The sequence below is a fragment of the Trichechus manatus genome, unplaced genomic scaffold (genome assembly GCF_000243295.1).
Source record: "Trichechus manatus latirostris isolate Lorelei unplaced genomic scaffold, TriManLat1.0 scaffold00058, whole genome shotgun sequence".
NCBI lineage: Eukaryota > Metazoa > Chordata > Mammalia > Sirenia > Trichechidae > Trichechus > Trichechus manatus.
Genome location: NW_004443994.1, coordinates 3,308,480 through 3,328,422, shown reverse-complemented (window position 1 = coordinate 3,328,422; position 19,943 = coordinate 3,308,480). Strand labels below are relative to the sequence as shown.

Sequence of the window (19,943 nt, the reverse complement as noted above, 5' to 3'; positions counted from 1 at the left end):
TATATATATATATATATATATACAGACAGAGAGAGAGACATTTATATCAAGGAAATAGCTCACATGTCTGTAGAGGCTGGAAAGCCCCAAGTCTGTGGTCAGCCTGAAGGCTGAAGGCTTCTCTCACTTAGCTGCAGGGGATGAAGAACCCAAAATCCACAAGTAAAATGGTAAGCTTCTGGCTCAAGTCACAAGAACCAGAGGTCAGATGGTGATGAGCTGAGTACAGGATCCAGAGCAGAGCAAAAGCCAGCGAGTTTTGCCAAAAAGTCCATATATATTGGATACACCCACACCCTTGAGGAAATTCCCTTTCAAATTATCAGCTGCTCATAGCAAATCTCATCATGGAGGGGATTACATCATTACATAACTACCAAACTACATCATAATTGCTAAATCACTGAGAATCATGGCCCAGGCAAGCTGACACACTAGACTTTAAAATGATGACAATCATCTAGTTGTAATCATCATAGTAAGAAGACCCAATGGTCAAATTTGAAACACAGAAGTTTACTTGTAAATTTGCAGTATAAACTAGCAATCTCCACTCTTTTTTTTTTTAATTCTCAATAATTTTACTTATTTTTTAATTGTGCTTTAGGTGAAAGTTTGCACAGCAAATTAGTTACTCATTCTACAATTCATACTCAAATTTTTTGTGACATTGGTTGCAATTCCCGTGATGTATCAACACTCTCCTGTTCCCCATCCTGTTTCCATCTGTCAGTTTTTCCTGTCGCTTCCTGCCTGTTTGTCTTTGCTTTTGGGCAAGTTTTGCCGATTTGGTCTCATATACACAATTGAACTAAGAAACACATTCCTCATGTGTGTTGTTGTTTCTTTTATAAATCTGTCTGATCTTTGGTTGAAGGGTAAGTTCGGGAATGGCTTCAGTTCTGACTTAAAAGGGTATCCAGGGGCCATAGTCTCAGGGGTTCCTCTAGTCTCTGTCAGACCAGTAACTTCGGTTTTTCTTTTTTTTTGGTGAATTTGAATTTTGTTCTACATTTTTCTCCTGCTCTATACAAGAACTTCTATTGTGATCCCTGTTAGAGTGGCTGGTGGTAGTAACCAGGCACCATTTAGTTGTTCTGAGCTCAATCTAATGGAGGCAGTGGCACTTGTGGTCCGTTAGTCCTTTGGACTAATATCTGTGTCTTTGGTATTCTTCATTGTCCATTGCTCCGGTGGAATGGGACCACTGGAAGTATCTTAGACGACTTCTTGCAAGCTTTTAAGATCCCAGACACTACTCACCAAAGTTGTATGTAGAACATTTTCTTTATGAGTTATGTTATGCCAATTGACCTAGATGACCCCTGCAACCATGGCCCCCAACCCTCAGCACTAGTAACTCAGTCTCTCAGGGGGTTTGAATGTGTCTATGCAGGAACAAACCTGTCTTGGAAGTGCAGCCATAATGCTCCTTAGAAGCAACGATGACAAGGCTTTGTCTCACGTACTTCAGACGTTAACAGGAGGGACCAGTCCCTGGAGAAGGACATCATGCTTGGTAAAGCAGAGCGTTGGTGAAAAAGAGGAAGACCCTCAACGAGATAGATTGACAAGGTGGCTACAACAATGGGCACAAGCATAAGAACAATTGTGAGGACAGTGCAGGACTGGGCAATGTTTTGTTGTTGTTGTTGTTGTACACAGGTTCACTGAGTCAGAACCAACTTGACAACACCTAACAACAATAACAATATGAAGCTTCTATGACTTTGCCTTGGTCAAGTTGTGTTGACTTCCCCTATATTGTGTACTGTCTTTCCCTTCACCAAAGTTAACACTTATCTACTGTCTACTTGATGATTTCCCCTTCCCAATTTTCCCCTCCCTTGTAACCACCAAAGATTGTTTCTTTCTGTGTGTAAACCTTTTCATGAGCATTTATGATAGTGGTCGCATACGCTATTTGCCCTTTTGTGATTGATTTATTTCACTCAGCATAATGCCCTCCAGATTCATCCATGTTGTGAGATATCTCAGATTCATCATTGTGCTTTATAGCTGCGTAGTATTCCATTGTATGTCTGTACCATAATTTGTTTACCCATTCATCTGTTGATGGACATTTCCGTTGTTTCCATCTGTTTCTATTGGGACTAATGCTGCAATGAACACAGGTGTGCATATGTCTATTTGTGTGATGGCTCATATTTCTCTAGCATATATTCCTAGGAGTGAGATTGCTGGAACATTTGGGATTTCTATTTCTACCTTTTTAAAGAAGCACCATATCACGTTCCATACTGGTTGTATCATTTTACATTGCCACCAGAAGTGCATAAGAGTTCCAATCTCCTCGCACCTTCTCCAACATTTATTTTTTGTTTTTTGATTAGTGCCAGTAATGTTGAGATGAGATGGAATCTCGGTGTAGTTTGATTTGCATTTCTCTAATGGCTGATGATTGTGACAGTTTTTTCACGTGTCTGTTACCTGCTTGAATGTCTTCTTTGGTGAAGTGCCTGTTCATATCCTTTGCCCATTTTTTAATTGGATTATTTGTCTTTTGGTGGTTGAGGTGTTGCAGTATCTTATAGATTTTAGAGATTAGGCCCTTGTCAGATATATCATAGCCAAAACTTTTTTCCCAGTTTGTAGGTTCTCTTTTCACTCTTTTGATAAAGTCTTTTGATGACCATAAGTGTTTAATTTTTAGAAGCTCCCAGTTATCTAGTTATCATCAATAACCTGCATTATGCAAATGACACAACATTTCTTGGTGAAAGTGAAGAGGACTTGAAGCACTTACTGATAAAGATCAAAGACTATACCCTTCAATATGGATTACACTTCAATATAAAGAAAACAAAAATCTTTAACACTGGACCAATAAGCAATATCAAGATAAAAGTTGTCAAGGATTTCATTTTACTTGGATCCACAATCAATACCCATGGAAGCAGTGGTCAAGAAATCAAATGACACATTGCACTGGGCAAATCTGCTGCTAAAGACCTCTTTAAAGTGTTGAAAAGGAAAGCTGCCACCCTGAAGACTAAGGTGTGCCTGACCCAATCCATGGTGTTTTCAATTGCCTCATATGTGTGTTAAAGCTGGACAACGTATAAGGAAAACTGAAGAAAAATTGACAGCTTTGAAATATGGTGTTGGCAAAGAATACGGAATATATCATGGACTGCCAAAAGAACGAACAAATCTGTCTTGGAGGAAACATAGCCAGAATGTTCCTTAGAAGCAAGGATGGCGAGACTACTTCTCACATACCTTGGACATGTTATCAGGAGGCATCAGTCCCTGGAGAAGGACATCATGCTTGGTAGAGGGTCAGAGAAAAAGAGGAAGATACTCAAGGAGATAGATTGACACAGTGGCTGCAACAATGGGCTCAAACATAACAATGATCGTGAGGATGGTGAAGGACGGGTCAGGGTTTCGTTCTATTGTACATAGGGTCCCTAAGAGTATGAACTGTCTCGATAGCACCTAACAACAACAACAACTAGGTATCTAGTTTACCTTCTGGTGTTTGTGCATTGTTAGTTATGGTTTTTATCCTTTATGCCGTATATTAGAGCCCCTGCCATTGTTCCTTTTTTTCTTCCATGATCTTTATAGTTTTAGGTTTTATATTTAGATCTTTGATCCATTTTGAATTAATTTTGTGTGTATGGGGTGAGGTATCAGTTCTGCTTCAGTTTTTTCCAGATGGAAGTCCAGTTTTGCGAGAACCATTTGTTAAAGAGACAGCCTTTTCCCCATTTGAAGGACTTTGGGCTTTTGTCAAAGATCAGTTGACCATTGGTGGATGGAGTTAGATCCGAGCTTTCAATTCGTTCCGTTGATCCTAGCGTCTGCCTTTGTACCAGTACCAGGCTGTTTTGACTACCATGGCGGTATAGCAGTTTCTGAGATCAGGTAGTGTGAGGCCTCCTGTGTTTTGTTCTTCTTTTTCAATAATGCTTTACTTATCCAGGGCCTCTTTCTTTTCCATATAAAGTTAATGATTAGTTTTTCCATCTCATTAAAGAATGCTGTTGATATTTGGATCAGGATTGCACTGTATCTATAGATCATTTTGGGCAGAACTGACATTTTTACAATGTTGAGTCTTTGTATCCATGAGCATGGTATGTTTTTCCATTTATGTAGGGCTCTTTTGGCTTCTTGGAGTACTCTTTTGTAGTTTTCTTTACACAGATCTTTTAATCCCTGGTTAGATTTATTCCTAAGTATTTTATTTTTGGGTGTGGGGCTATTATAAATGGTACCGTTTTCCTGAATTATTTTTCAAAATTCTTTGTTGGTGTATAGGAATCCAACTGATGTTTGTATGTTGGTCTTGAATCCAGCTACTCTGCTGAATCTTTCTATTAGTTCCAGTAGTTTTCTTGTGGAATTTTTGTGGTTCTTTATAAATAGGATTATATCATCTGCAAATAGGGATAGCTTTACCTCTTCCTTTCCCATTTGGAGTGAACATTACTTATTTTTCTTGCTTTATTACTCTAGCTAGGACTTCCAGCACAAGTTAAATAGAAGTGGTGATAAAGGGCATCCTTGTCTTATTCCCTTTCTCAGGGGGAATGCTTTCAGCTTCTCTCCATCAAGAATGATGTTGGCTGTTGGTTTTGTGCAGATGTTCTTTATTATGTTGAGGCATTTCCTGTTTATTTCTATTTTATTGAGAGTTTTTATCAGGAATGGGTGTTGAACTTTATCAAATGCCTTTTCTGCATCGATTGAGATGATAATGTGATTCTTTTCTTTTGTTTTATTTATGTGGTGTATTAAGTTCATAGATTTTCTAATGCTGAAACATTCTTACATATCTGGTAAGAATCCCACTTGGTCATGGTGTATTATTTATTTGATGTGATGCTGAATTATACTGGCTAGAATTGTGCCAAGAATTTTTGCTTCTATATTCATGAGAGATATTGGTCTGTAATTTTCTTTTTTTGTAGTGTCTTTGCCTTGTTTTGGTATCAGGGTAATGCTGACTTCATAGAATGAATTCGGGAGTTTTCCTTCCTTTTCTATGCTCTGAAATAGTTTGAGTAGTGCTAGTGTGAGCTCTTCACAAAATGTTTGGTAGTATTCTCCAGTGAAGCCATTTGGGCCAGGGCTTTTTTTTTTTTTTTTTGGTACAGGGTCTGTTTTTATTACTTCTTCATTCTCTTCTCTTGTTGAGTCTGTTCAGAATTTCTATCTCAGTTTGTGTTAGTTACATAGGTAGTGTGTTTCTAGACATTTGTCCATTTCCTCTAGGTTCTCAAATTTGTTGGTATACAATTTTTCATACTATTCTCTTATGATCCATTTTTATTTCAGTTGGGCTGTTGTAATGTCTCCCATCTCATTTCTTATTTGGGTTATTTGCTTCCTCTCCTTTTTTCTTATGTCAGTTTAGCCAGTGGTTTGTCAATTTAGTTGATCTTTTCAAAGAATCAACTTTTGGTTTTGTTGATTCTTTTGATTGTTTTTCTGTTCTCTAGTTCATTTATTTCTGCTCTTATCTTTATTGTTTCCTTTTTTCTGGTGGTTGTGGGCTTCTTTTGCTGTTCTCTTTCTACTTGTTTGAGTTGTAGAGCTAACATTTTGATTTTGGCCCATTCTTCTTTTCTGATGTGTGCGTATATTGGTTTAAATTGACCTCTGAGCACTGCCTTTGCTGTTTTCCAAATGTTTGGTATATGTTTTCATTCTCATTTGATTCTATATAATTTTTTATTCCCTCTTTGACCTTTTCTATTATCTAGTTGTTTTTAAACAGTTGTTATTCAGTTTCCATGTATTTGATTTTTTATCCTTGTTCTTTCTATTATTGATTTCTACTTTCATGGCATTGTGATATGAGAAAATGCTTGTAATATTTTGATGTTTTGGATTTTATTGAAGATTGCTTTGTGGCCTAAAATGTGATCTGTCCTGGAGAATGCTTCATGCTTGTTGGAAAAGAATGTATAGTTTTCTACTGCTAGGTGAAGGTTCTATATTTCTCTATTAGGTCAAGTTGGTTGATTTTGGTCTTTAGAGCTTCTGTATCTTTGTAGATTTTCTTTCTAGATGTTCTGTCTTTTACCAAGAGTGGTGCTTTGAAGTTTTCTACTATTGTTGTAGAACTGTCTATTTCTCTTTTCAGTGCTGTTAGAGATTATGTATTTTCGAGCCCTGTCTTTGGGTATGTAGATATTCATTAAGGGTGTCACCAAAGTGACATCTTTGCTTTTTAACACTTTAAAGTGGTCGTTTGCTACAGATTTTCCCAATGTAATATGTCTTTTTATTTCTCGACTGCTGCTATGGGTGTTAGTGTGGACCCAAGTAAAATGAAATCCTTGACAATTTCAATCTTTTCTCCATTTATCGTGATGTTGCTTATTTTTCCAGTTGTAAGGATTTTTGTTTTCTTTATGTTGAGGTTCAATGCATACTGAAGGCTATAGTCTTTCATCTTCATCAGTAAGTGCTTAAAGTCCTCTTCACTTTCAGCAAACAAAGATGTGTCATCTGCACATTGCAGGTTGACAAATTGACAGACAAGTGGTGGATTGTTTCTTTAATTATGTAATGTCTTTTGTTGTCTTTAATTGTTACTTTTGTTAAAGTCTATTTTACCATAGATTAGTATTCCACTCCTGCCCTTTTTTGGTGACCATATGGTTGATATATTTTTTCCACCCATAAGAAGGCATGTGAAAGGATAGCTAAGCAGGAAATAGAAAGAATTATTGCCCCTGATGACTTTGTGAAGCAGAGCCATGGACTCTTTCTTTGAACTCTTATGAGAAAAGGAATAAACATTCAGCTATTTAAGTAACAGTTTTCTATTACTCATGTTTAAACTAAAATATAATCTGATACAGAATCTATGGTAAAAGATTGGGACTGTATTATTCATTTTATATTCTGAGCATTTAACTGGCACCAGACTCATTAAATATGTAATGAATAAACAAATATATGTAAGAATTAAGATTGGATGTTATGGACTGTCATGCCTTTCACAAAATATAAGATGACCTTAAATCCCCTTTGAGACACAAACCCTGTATATAGACAGGTTGGTCTAGAAATATCTCAGTAGTTTATAAGATGATACTACAGGAATAAGAGGATCCATTCATATTATACTATGTGTTATAGTGACTTCATATGTGATTAATAAGAGAAATCTTGTAGTTTACCAAGAAACTAATTATAGAGAAAAAGTATTTATTTGATGAAGTTGACTCAGATGCAAATTTTTGTAGCAGGTTGTGTAGCGAGATAGAGTGCTCATCTAACTTTGTCATTGATTGACTATGTAAGCATAAGCAAATCATTCAGCTTATTTTTCTGCCCTTATTCATCTACTAAGAAGAGATAAAGTTCTTTAAATTTTAGGATTCTTGTAAGGAACAATAAGGCAATGTACATAAGTTAACTGTACCAGGGCTTGACACACAGAGGGATTCAGTAACTAGAATATCATTTCCAGAGAAGTGAGTCATTGGAGACAAGTAATACCCTAAGCATCATCATCAATATCACCAGGCATTATGCGCATGATGAAGGAGGAGCTGTATGATCTGTCAATGCTAAGCTACATACTTTTTCCTTAGAATTGTACAAAAAGTAAAAAGTTGATATAAGCAGGAAGCTGATATGCACATGACTTGAACACCACTGGAGATGATTTTGGAACCTTGTATTTTACTGACAGACTCTTCTGGGTTTGCAGGAAACCATGGCATTTAAATCCATCATGGAGGCCCCCATGTGTCTAATAGAAAACCTGAAAGAACAGCTGACGGTGAATTCAAAAGCACTGAAGATTCTTGACAAGATTTCTCAACCTGTGGTGGTGGTGGCCATTGTAGGCCTATATCATGCAGGAAAATCTTACCTGATGAACTACCTGGCAGGACAGAACCATAGTGAGTATTGTCCATTGTCCATTAGCTTGGGACCAGTGATAATGCAGGCTGATCATGCCACCTTGAGGGTCGTCTTAAGGAATAGTCCAACTCTTCCCAATAAAATAAACTTCTAATATTTGTGAGATTTACAACCTTAATCCCATTTGTCCACAAAACCTCACTCTTTTCTCCAGTAATAAAGAAGAGTTCTCCTAATTTTATCAAAAGATACACCCCACTGGTCCCATTGGTCCCACCAGCCTCTCCTGCTCAGGAACTCAGCTCCAACAATTATTCTTTTTCTTGTATCATTTTGGTAACACTGTAGGGTCATTCCAAGTAATATACAAATGTAGTTTATTATATCCTATTTACAAAAAATGAAAGGAAGGAGGAAATGTAGAGTCACTGTATATCCCACATCTCTATGGAGCGACCATCTTTTTTTGTTTGGCCCATTTCATAGCAAAACTTTCTTAAATTATACCCTCTTTTCTTTCATCTCCTATTAATCCTTTCAAGTATATGAACTATAACTCACACAGATTAGTATATAAAACACAAATGTATGATAAAATTAATAAAGATAGAGTGAATATTTGTGGGATCACTGCAAGATCAAGAAATAAAGCTTTACCGACACCTAAAAACCCTAATCATACCCGCTTACAACCTCAATAGACCTCACCAATATTTTGATTTTTATGTACTGCTTTCTTTAATTTTTAGAAATGGTCTTACAGTCTCTGTATGCATTTATTTTTTTAAAAAAGGGTAGTTTGCCTTTGCTTTTAAACTTTATATTAACGGAATTACATTGTATGTATTCTTTTGTGTACTGCTTTTTTCCTCATCAAGAAATTCATAGGATTCATCCACTTTATCATGTGTATCCATATTTATTTCTTTTCACTACTTTATACTATGCCATTCTTTGAAAATGCCAAAATGTGTTCATTTGTGGTTGATGAACACTTGTATTTTATACATTTTTTTATCTTTTATGAATAAAGCTGTCATGAATTTTCTTGTACTTAAAATATTTATACGTGTACAAAGCTTCCCTGATGTAATATACCTAATATACTCAGAAGTAAAATTGCTAGATTACAAGTTTGTGTGTTTTCAGCCTTTCTAGATAATATCAAACAACTTTTCAAACTTTATTTGTAATTTGCACACTTTTTAAAAGTTATTCAGTATTCTTTGCATCCTTAGCAACACTTGGTAATGTCAGTTTTATACTTTTGCAAATCTGGAGACAGTATATCATACGCCTCATTACAAATAAGTTTGACCACCTTTTCATATATTTATTTGCATTTGGATTTCGCATTTTATGATTTTTTTTTTATTTTCAATAATTTCTTTTGTTCTTATTGATGTTTCAGAGAATCCCTTCATGGTCCTGTTTGTCCTTTTGGTCTATGCAGACAGTGAAGTCATTTTTTCAAATGTCTTACTCTCTCTGTTACTGGACCACTAGGAGTCAAAGCTCTTGTCCACTAAACTCTCAGGATCTCATCACTCCAAATCTCTCTCTTACTCTCTTTATCATCCTCTAGACCTGTCTCCACTTCCTTCATTTCCTGCTCTTCCCTTTTTGCTTCCCAGTCTCCCGCTGGTTTCTAAACAAAACATTTTCTCTATCTTTTTTAGAGTAATTTTTGATCACCACTCAGGGGAAGGCACTTTTTCTGGCCTAGCCAAATAAATTCATAGCAATTTTATTTTTTGATATATTAAGTTTAGAATCATGAAAGACAGATGACACTGAAGAAGTTTCAACAACATCCTTTTTATTTTCTACTCAAGATCAAGTAATAACCAGGTAATCTCACAGTGCTTTTCTGAGGAATTCTCTGACCTCAAAATGTTTTAAACACCTTAAATGAGATATTACCACCCCTCCCATATTCTTGTAAGAATATAAAGAAAGAGATTCACTCTAAATCAATGTCCATGAGCAGGACAAGGTCACTACTTCTATCACCTTGGTGGTGACTTATACTTCTGATAAGAGAAGGTGATAACCTCTAATTATACCTTGTCCTTTCTCACTGGGTGCACTGGAGTTGATCTTACGCTATATTAATCTGCAAAGAATCAAAAATTATCATGAAATAGAAAAGTACAGACCAATCATGTTTTTATATTCTCCCCCTGGAGGAAACACAGGATGTGGGAATTTAATAATGTGAGCCATGCTGAACCGTGCTTCCCTAGGTATTTCATCACATCCATTTCTAGTCTCATTTGAAGGAAGCATTGCATATGGTACATGTTCAAAATCTTGGAGTGTTGGATAGGCCATATCATCAGGATTCTGGACATGGCCCTCAAATGATCTCTAATTGTGGGTTAAAGCTTTGAAAATCAAAGCCAGCAAGAAGTCTCACAGGTCTTTGCTGCTTTCCATACTGTGATATTCCCATCCAGACACAATGAACCAAAATAAACAAACAAACAAAAACCATTACTGTTGATTTAATTTCAACAATGGCAACCCTATGTGTCACAGAACTCATTATTCTCTAAAGAGGAGAAAGGAAAAGATGAACATACAGAGGGAAAAAGGGGGAGAAAATCTCTCAAAGGCTAATGTATTTGTCCTGGTCCTGGCAGGGCTCAAGTGACCCACTCAAGATATCATTAAAGAACATTTAATGGAAGGACTCCTTATAAGGAAACAGGCAGGTCAAAGAGAATCAGTGAAAGATGCGGAAATACACAGAAAATGACTGAGTGAAAAGAGCTGTAACCTTAGGTAGAGGAACAGAGTTACTGGACACTGTGGTCCAGTAGGTGCTGTGGGGGTGGAGTGAACATATTGCCTGACTTCTAATTGCCTGCTGGTACCCCTCCACCCATACCACCACCACCACTGGCTGAAGTTTACCAGAACTTGGAACACAAAGAAGCTATGGCAATGTAGGCCGTAAAAGTCAAAATCCTGAGGCACAGGTCAGTATGCAGAACAGTAAAGTGAATCTGATAAGGGGAAAAGGGTGGTGAACAAAGACAACTGTATATCAAAATCTTTTCTGCCATGCTGGAAATTATAACTGTTTCTTGCCAAAGTATGAAACCTTGGAGTGCTCATTATCTCCCGCCTCTTTCTCAGCTATCTCACTCATTTATTCTCCAAGATTTATCAAATCTCTCTTGTTTCCTTTTCTACTACTAAACCTTAATTGGCCATCCCCATTCCATCAGACTGTTGACCTGTAGACAAAGTCAGTATAACCCACAAAGACCCAGGCTAGGAGTCAGAGGGCCTTTCTCAGTGCAAGCTGTAAGTTTAGTTAGCTGTGCTACCCAGTGGCAGTTCTGAGTTTCATTTGCATCATCCACAAAATGGGTGAGTTGAACTAAATGATGACTTCAGAACTTCCCAATTCTAAGATACTAGAAGCCTCCTAATACTCCAGGATCTCAATGACTAATTGCTCTTTTATTCCAATACCACATCGATTATCCTGAATATTTTATTTGACTTTGTTATTACCCATCTTTAACATGTAATTGATTTTAGTTGTTTAACAAATCAGGACCCTTAAATTGCATGCATAAGGGCCCAAATTACGGATTCCTCAGCTATATTTCAGAGTTCTATTTTCACTACTCTGTTAGTGAGAAGCCTGTGTCAGCAGAACTGGACTAGAGAAACCACTCACTGAAGTTCTACAGGTATTGATGTCTTCTCCATTTCAGAGGTTTTCTCTCAATTTTGGAACCCAGATAAGGAAAGAGATAGACAGACAAATAGATATGGAGAGAGAGAGAGAGATAACTTCCATCCAGTCAACTTCAATTCATGGATACTTTATGTACAAGGAAACAAAACACTGCTTGGTCCTGCTTCATTCTCACAATCATCAGCATGTTCCCATCTTTGCGACTATTGTGCTATTTCATCTCACTGAGGTTCTCCTTCATCCTTTTGGCACTCTACTTCACTAAGCATGATGTCCTCCTCAAGCAATTGATCTCTCCTGATGACATGTCCAAAGCAAGCAAGTTAGACAATGTTCTGTTGTCATCCATAATATTTTTATTTGCTAATTTTCAGAAATAGATTACCAGGCTTTTCTTTCTATTCTTTCTTAGTCTGGCAGCTCCACTGAAACCTGTCCACCATGGATGACCCTGTTGGTATTTGAAATACCAGCGGCATAAATTCCAGCATCATAACAACAACAAGTCACCTCAGTGCAACAAAGGGACAGACAGGTGGTAGAAATAAGGAAAAGGAAGTGCTATGTAAAGATGAACAAGAAACACAGAGCTCTCATCTCAGCTGTCTTTCTGATTCTACTTATAAATTTCATGCTGTTTTGTCCATCTTGAATGTCTTATAAAAATACACACATTAATAGAGATTATATTAATTATGTAATGTGATGTAGTTTGAACCTTTAAAAGAATGAAATGAGTAGGGGACGCAAAGTGTTTCTTGCAAAAGTCCTTAGTATGCATAATACTTTGATGGTTATCCTTCCTGAAATAGAAGCAATCCTTCTCCATGACAGGCAATGGCAGTCCTACAAGTTTAATTAATGTAGTCTCTAAGGAGCCTGGACTATCTACTGTCATCATATATTGTTTTCTCCACTTACATTGCAGGCTTCTGTCTGGGCCCCACTGAGGTCTGTAACCAAAAGCATCTGGATGTTGTGTATACCTCACCCTTCCAAGCCCAATCACACCCTGGTCCAACTGGATATTGACGGCCTGGGCAATGTGAAAAAGGTAAGGCAGAATGTTATGGAAAAATCTTCTTTGCATTTGATTATCTACTTACCTTTTAATTCACCATCTTAATTAATTTTTGTGACATATTCTTGCAAACTGAAAATCCAAATTATAGATGTTGTTAGGGGCCATCAAGTCAATTTTTGACTCTTGGTGACCCCATCTGACAGAGTAGAACTTCCCCATAGGGTTTTCTAGGCTGTAATCTTTATGGCAGCAGATCACCAGGTCTTTCTCCCACGGAGCTGCTGTGTGAGTTTGAATTGACAACTTTTTGGTTAACAGCCAAGGGCTTAATCATTTTCACCATCAGAGCTCCAACCAAATTATAGACAGTGACATTAAATTCTGTTTCCTTGAACTTATTTCTTTGGTAAGTTCAAACATTTTAGTATACGAGGGATAAATTTCATTTGTGACACTAAGGTGAATGATGCCATTTATCAAATACTTAACAGCTGAATTCCAGGGCTCTGTGCTAAGTACTACAGTACTACAGACACAGCGATGAACAAGGTAAAGGCCTAGGACCTATCTGGGAGACAACAGGTACACAGTGTCATAAGCACAATGTGCCATGGATGCTCAAAAGTGGGCACCTAGCTTAGTCGAACAGGTTAGAGAAAGCTTCCAGGAGGAAATAACATTTAAATTGCACCCTAAGAGGTCAATGGGAGCTATTAGTTAAATGTGAGGATAATGGAGTTGGAAGTAGGAGACATGTAAATAAGGTGTCAATGAAGCAATTTACTTAAATCACCTTCAGAATAGCATCAGCTACACCAGGAACATGCACAAAGGTTTTAGTCTTGGCTTCTGGGATTTTGATTTGAATTCTTAACTGACTTCTGTAAAAGCATCAGCTTCATCCATGAAAGCATTGTAAATGGGATTATTTTAGGTATTTCATCTTTATAGTATCTGGTACAATCAATAGTTTCTTCTTACTCTATATTAGTCTGAGTCTAAATTGAAAGTAGAAGCAGTAGATATTTGGTTTCCATTACCGCAAAAAAAAAAAAAAAAAAAAAGAGGGAGATGGGTGGATGGGAGATTTTACAAATTCTGAATTTAAAAACTCAGTTTAAGTTCTCAATAATCACCAAAGTACAACTAGGATATATTCTAAACTTATTTTATCTAAATTGTAATTACTCAAGGAACGAAAACATACCAAACGTTAAATGACTAATTGCAGCAGAAATACATCACCTTAGAACTCGTGGTGTGACTTGGGTAGTATCTAATTCTGCTGTCTTGGCCTTTAAGAACACTCTTGTCTTACCTTGAGTCTCATTTCCCACCTTATCTTCCACTCTTACCCATCTACCTACAGCCTCAGTTAAATAAAATAACTTTAAAACCCATTTATAAAATCATACTTTCTAATATTTCTAACTTAGCTTGTGTTAGTCCTTCCACCAGCATGATTCCTTCAACACTCTATCAACTTTTCAAAGTTCAGCTATTTTCAACCTACTGCTATCATTTCATAGTAAGACAGCCTCTTCTTGCATTCTCTGAATATACTGGGTACTTGTTTCAGTTTATTTCACTTACTGCTTTTTCTATTCGATTATAGCTTTTGATTCCATTCTTGAAAGAGATCATTATTTTAGTTGTTGTTATGTTTTCAGACGTATCTGCCCATCCATAATGTCATCTTCTTGAGGGCAGAGACTATCTTACGGAATTTTGCATCCACGCAACCAAGTGCAGTGCCAGGTATTCTGTAGCTGCTCAATGAATACTTATTGAATTTTATGAAATGGTAGTATCTTTCTAACATAGCCCATGATAGATAAAATTTATACAAGGAATAATTGCCCATTTATTACTGCAAACCTAGTCAGTTCTAGGACTTGTATTACATACTTTATGCATATTGACAATGTCATTCACTTCTTTTAATTACTAAAAAAACCCCGAGACCCTGAGAGGGGTCAATGTAAGTATCAAAAATGAGGTCCTAATTCAACATTGTCTCCAAAATTGGTGTCCTTAGACATATTATTCAGTAATAATAATAAAAAGAAGTCCAAACCCACTACCATCCAGTAGATTATGACTCACAGCAACCACATAGGGTTTACAAGGCTGCAGATCTCCATGGAAGCTGACTGCCACATCTTCCTCTGGTGGTTTCAACCACCAACCTTTTGGTTAGCAGTTGAGCGCTTTAACCACTGCACTACCAGGGCTAGTGAATAAACAACTGAATGAATGAATGAAGAGTAGACTCCCATGTCTCTTGCTGTAATGTACTTTCTAGGCAGACCCTAAGAATGACTCATGGATCTTCACACTGGCCATGCTCCTGAGTAGCACCTTTGTCTACAACAGCATGAAGACCATCGACCACCAGGCCCTGGAGCAGCTGCAGTATCCTTCCAGAAACTGAACCACCATGTTTTATTACGTTTATGGGAATGGCAACTGGGACTGTTTCTTCTTTTCTGTTACCCACTGTTATGGTTGAAGAGGTAGGGATATAGGGCAGAAGTTAATGTGTATAAAATGAGTTTCTAAATAATCTGGAAGTAATTATGTAGGCTGCAACTCCTTCCTTAACTAAATTCCTAGCTATGTGACTGAACTAACAGAGCTAATCAGAGCAAAATCTTCCTCCAGATCTGCTGAAGTAGAGGATTCCACTGAGTTTGTGAGTTTCTTTCCAGACTTTGTTTGGACTGTACAGGATTTCACCCTGGAGTTGGAGATAGAAGGAAGCCCAGTCACTGAAGATGAGTACCTGGAGGATGCCTTGAAGCTGATTCCAGGTATCAGAGCATGACCTGGGTGGCGAAAAATTCATAAGGTGGTGGGATCAACTAAGATGTGTCATCAGCACTTAACTTTAATTTTTATTTGAAACTCGATTGAGAGCCATGCAAATGGTGATTGGCAATTTTGGAATATTGATTGATGATTGTTTTGTAGGGATTACTACTACAGGTTGTCCCTGACTTAAGACATATTCGAGTTATGACGAACCACACTTGTAACCATCTGTTTTTTTATTTGTATGTCTTATCCTTAGTGATATGTAGTACATACAATGTTTTAGTGCTTAAATTGCTGATGTTTTCATCGTTAGACATTCACTCACAGATATTCAATGTTATGATTTACTATTCAAAATACTACCGTATAGCAGGCTACGAAAACTTAAAAAATTGGTATTCAACTTATATCAGAACCTACTTACAAGGGAGTGGTGAGAACAGAACCCTGTCATAAGTCAGGGATTACCTATACTTAAAAACCTCTAGTTCTTGGCTTTTAAGCTTGCTGAAGATATTTCAGGCCCAATGCTAGATTGTTATTACATTATTTTAGATCCATTGATACCATAACACGAAAAAAAATTTCCAGATTGCAATCAGTGCTCTAACTTCCTAAGGATTACATGCTCATGTTCCTATTTAAGTGTTGCATTTGTTTTATATTGAGAAAAATGGATCATCATTTTGGAAGTTAATAAACACCAAATCATAATACTGTATCTTTCAGAGAAAGGATATTTATATCATAAATTTCCCAGATAAAAAAATTCAGCATACCCCCAGTAAGACATTCAAATCCTTCATTTTACCTTTCTCATGACTTCACTGTCTTCATCTTACGATATTACACATTATGTTACTATTTTAATATTATAAATTAACTACACAGATCATACTTAAGAAGGTGGACAATTGTGGCATCTGGAAGGAATATCTATTTTAATTTAGGTGTTCATTTATTCATTCTAGCAACAAATATTTATTGAACAGATGATATTTGCCACAAGATCACTCTACAGGGCACTGTCAAGTCTAATTCAAGCTGATATAGACAATTGTGATGTTTCCAAATTACATTAGTTTAACCTTACTTTTTGGAAGTTTCTACTAAATAAAGGAATTCCTAATCGTATTTATAGTATTTGTATTCTGCAGAGTATGATATGTAAATTTTTTTTTTTGTTATTACTGACTTGGGTATTATATCTCTTACATCTGGTATTTTCAAAAGCAATATCTTACCCTTATTTCTGGTATTACTTTATTTTAAGGCCCACATTTAATTTCTGACATGGAGACACTAGGATCAGAAAAGTACTGCTAATCAGTTTTTCCATTAGTCAATCATTCAATGAACATTTATTAAGTACTAATCCACCAGAAGCCATGAGTGCAGAGGAAACCACACATAAATTTCCTTACTTGAGATGATCCTTTCCCTTTTTCTCCATAAGTACTTCCTAGTCTCTTTGCTCCATACAGAAATGGATTTTTGCTGCCTTTTACAGATTGGCAAAAGGTTGATTTGTTGTGAGGCACCACATGATTGAATAAAAGTAGATTTATAGGCACAGGAGCTGCAATGATGCAAAGATTCCTGGAAATAAAAGTTGACAAGACCCTTGCCTGAATGCTGTCCCTTCAATGATTGTTTTTTTTCCACTTCTGCAGGGGGGACTCCCAAAATCCAAAATTCTAACCTGTCTAGAGAGTGTATAAGGCATTTCTTCCCCAAACGGAAATGCTTTGTCTTTGACCAGCCTGCAAATGACAATAATCTCTTACGCCAGATTGAGGGAGTGCCGGGAGAAAAGCTGAGATGTAATTTCCAAGTGAAATTAGAAAAATTCTGTTCTTATCTCTTCAACCATGCAAAGACCAAAACCCTGAGAGAGGAAATCGTCATTACTGACATTGTGAGTCACCTTTGTCACAAGGCATATCTCTGTTGATCAGTGTGTGTGAAGCTGTGATTGTTCTGTGGGTTTTTCAGTAATGTTATTTGCATCTGTACGTGAATGCAGAGAAGCAGATGTTCATGCCAGACGTAGCAACGCATGTTTGTTAATTAAAGTCTCCATGAATGCGCGTTTCATGAAGCCTAACAGATGAGCCCTGGTGGTCTAGTGGTTAAGAGCTCGGCTGCTTACCAAAAAGGTTGGCAGTTCAAATCCACCAGCCACTGTTGGAAACCCTATGGGGTAAACCCTATGGGGCAGTTCTACTCTGTCCTGTAGAGTTGCAGTGAGACGGAACCAATTCAACGGCACCTAACAATAACAAAGATATATCTGCAGATCCAACTCCACCAATTATAAAAAGACAAAATAGTACTGAAAAGAGAATATCTGCATTGTAAGACGTCCTATGTGATAAGTGAGGTAGAAAATATATATTGTGAATTTACGCCAGTCAGAAAATAAATAGCAGGTCATGAATCCCTGCACACCACTTGAGACTTCAAGAAACAAAATTAAATATAATCTTATGTACTGGGCTGTCTTCATGGCCCTGTGACCTGTGAAGTCAAATAGTACCCCATTGTCAGAAGGACTCAGTCAGAAGGAGCTATGCTTAGTGCGATGCTTTGTGTCACCATCATCAAACTCTTGATTTTTTTTTTTTCACAAGAGGTCCCACATTTTCATTTGGTACTGAGGCACACAAATTATGTAGCTGGTCTTATTTATGTACTTGACTTCACCTATCTAATCTATTCATTTTTTATTTGATTTGATTTGAAAATACATTTTCAGAGTACCCCTGAGCATATTGATTGCAAATACTAATTTTAAGTATAATGAGATGAATGAGGAAACAATAATGAAAGAGTGGACAGGAAAACAATGATGTTTTTATGTGAAAATGGATTCACAAAAGAAGGAAATAAATGAAAGTTCATTGTAATCTGTGCTTTTGTGATTTTTAGAACCCAAATTCCAAAGCTTGTCAACCATTGGGTGAGAACTTGATATTTATCCATGAATTTGTTAATTTCCTGGCTAGTTCAGGGTTGGGGACTCTGGTGGAGACCTGTGTGGATGCCATCAGCAGTGGAGCCAAGCTTTGTTTGGAGAACGCAGTGACAACTTTGGCCCAGTGTGAGAACTTGAAGGCTGTGCAGAAGGCAGCGGACCACTACAGCAAGGAGATGGCCCAGTGAGTGAGGATCCCCACAGATACCCTCTAGTAGCTACTAGACATGCACGCGGCCTGTGAGAGGGAAGCCATCACACTCTTCATGGAGCACTCCTTCAAGGATAACAAGAGGGAATTCCAGAAGAATCTTTTGGTACTGTGGTTTAGTATTTATCCTTCCTAATGCCTGTGGTTCTGGAATGATGTCTACAGTCCACCTTTCTACCCCATGGCTCATCTCCTTCTCATAGAAGGAGGAGCCTGGATTCTTGTGAGTGACAGCACTCTGCAGGACTGCAGTTCACCTTTTTCCCTAAAGATGAGCACTTTATTAGTTTCAAATTACTACAAATAATCACAAACATAGTTGTAAAGCAACACACATTAGCTCATTCTGTAGGGTAAAATCTATGCAAGCTGGCTCAGTTTTCTGCTCAGTGTTTCACAAGCTGAAAATGAATTGTAAGAGGAGCTATATTCTCATCTGGAGGCTCTGGGGAGCTACTAAACTCATCCAGATTGTTGGCTGAATCCAGATCTGTGCAGTTGTAGAACTGGTGTTCCCATTCTCTGAATGACCATTAGCCAGAGGGACACTCTTAGGTCCTAGAGGCTACTTAGGGACATTTCCATGTACCCTCCTCCCCAGTCAAGCCAGCAATGGTACATTAAATCCACCTCTTATTGCTAATATCTCTGACTTGCTCTTCTGCCACCAGCTGGAGAAAACTTTCTGCTTTTAAAGGGTTTGTGTGATTAGGAAATGCCCATCTGGGTAATCTGCACTTCTTAAAGTCAACATGTGCCATACAACATCACCTAATGACAGGAGTAAAATCCACCCAATTCACAGGCTGAGGGGCTATGCAGGACATGAACACCGGCACAGAGAAATTTGATAAAAGCTTATTTCTGCTTACCATAGGAACTTACACTAAAATTCTGTATTTCAGTCTGTGTTTCACTGTCCTAAAGTGACAAAAATTTATTAGTTCATATTGAAGAAAACCAGATGGATTTTAATTTACACAAGGAAGCAAAAAGTTTCCATTCCTATATATTCACACACTAAAACCTTCACTGAAAGAAATTATGAAAGGTTCCAAATTCAGTTCAGTGTACACTTACGTACTTACTGGACAAGTTGCTATATATGTATACACTTCCATCCACAGCAACCCAGGTTCCCTAGGAAACTCTATTTCCACCACAGTCAGCTCTCTATTGCTCATTTTTGATGGTAGGGTCACTGTTAATCATACTATATAGTTGTTATGAGGTGCCAGTGAGTCAACTCAGACTCATACTAATTCTGTGTACAACAGAACAAAACAGTGCCCTGTCCTGCAGCATCCTCACAATTGTAGCCAAATTTGAGCCCATT

General features: G+C 37.3%; 1 pseudogene; it reads left to right on the top strand.

Annotated features, from left to right (window-relative positions):
* Window positions 1–7,708: 7,708 nt before the first annotated feature.
* Window positions 7,709–19,565, top strand: LOC101353917 (guanylate-binding protein 4-like; annotated as a pseudogene).
* Window positions 19,566–19,943: the final 378 nt, after the last annotated feature.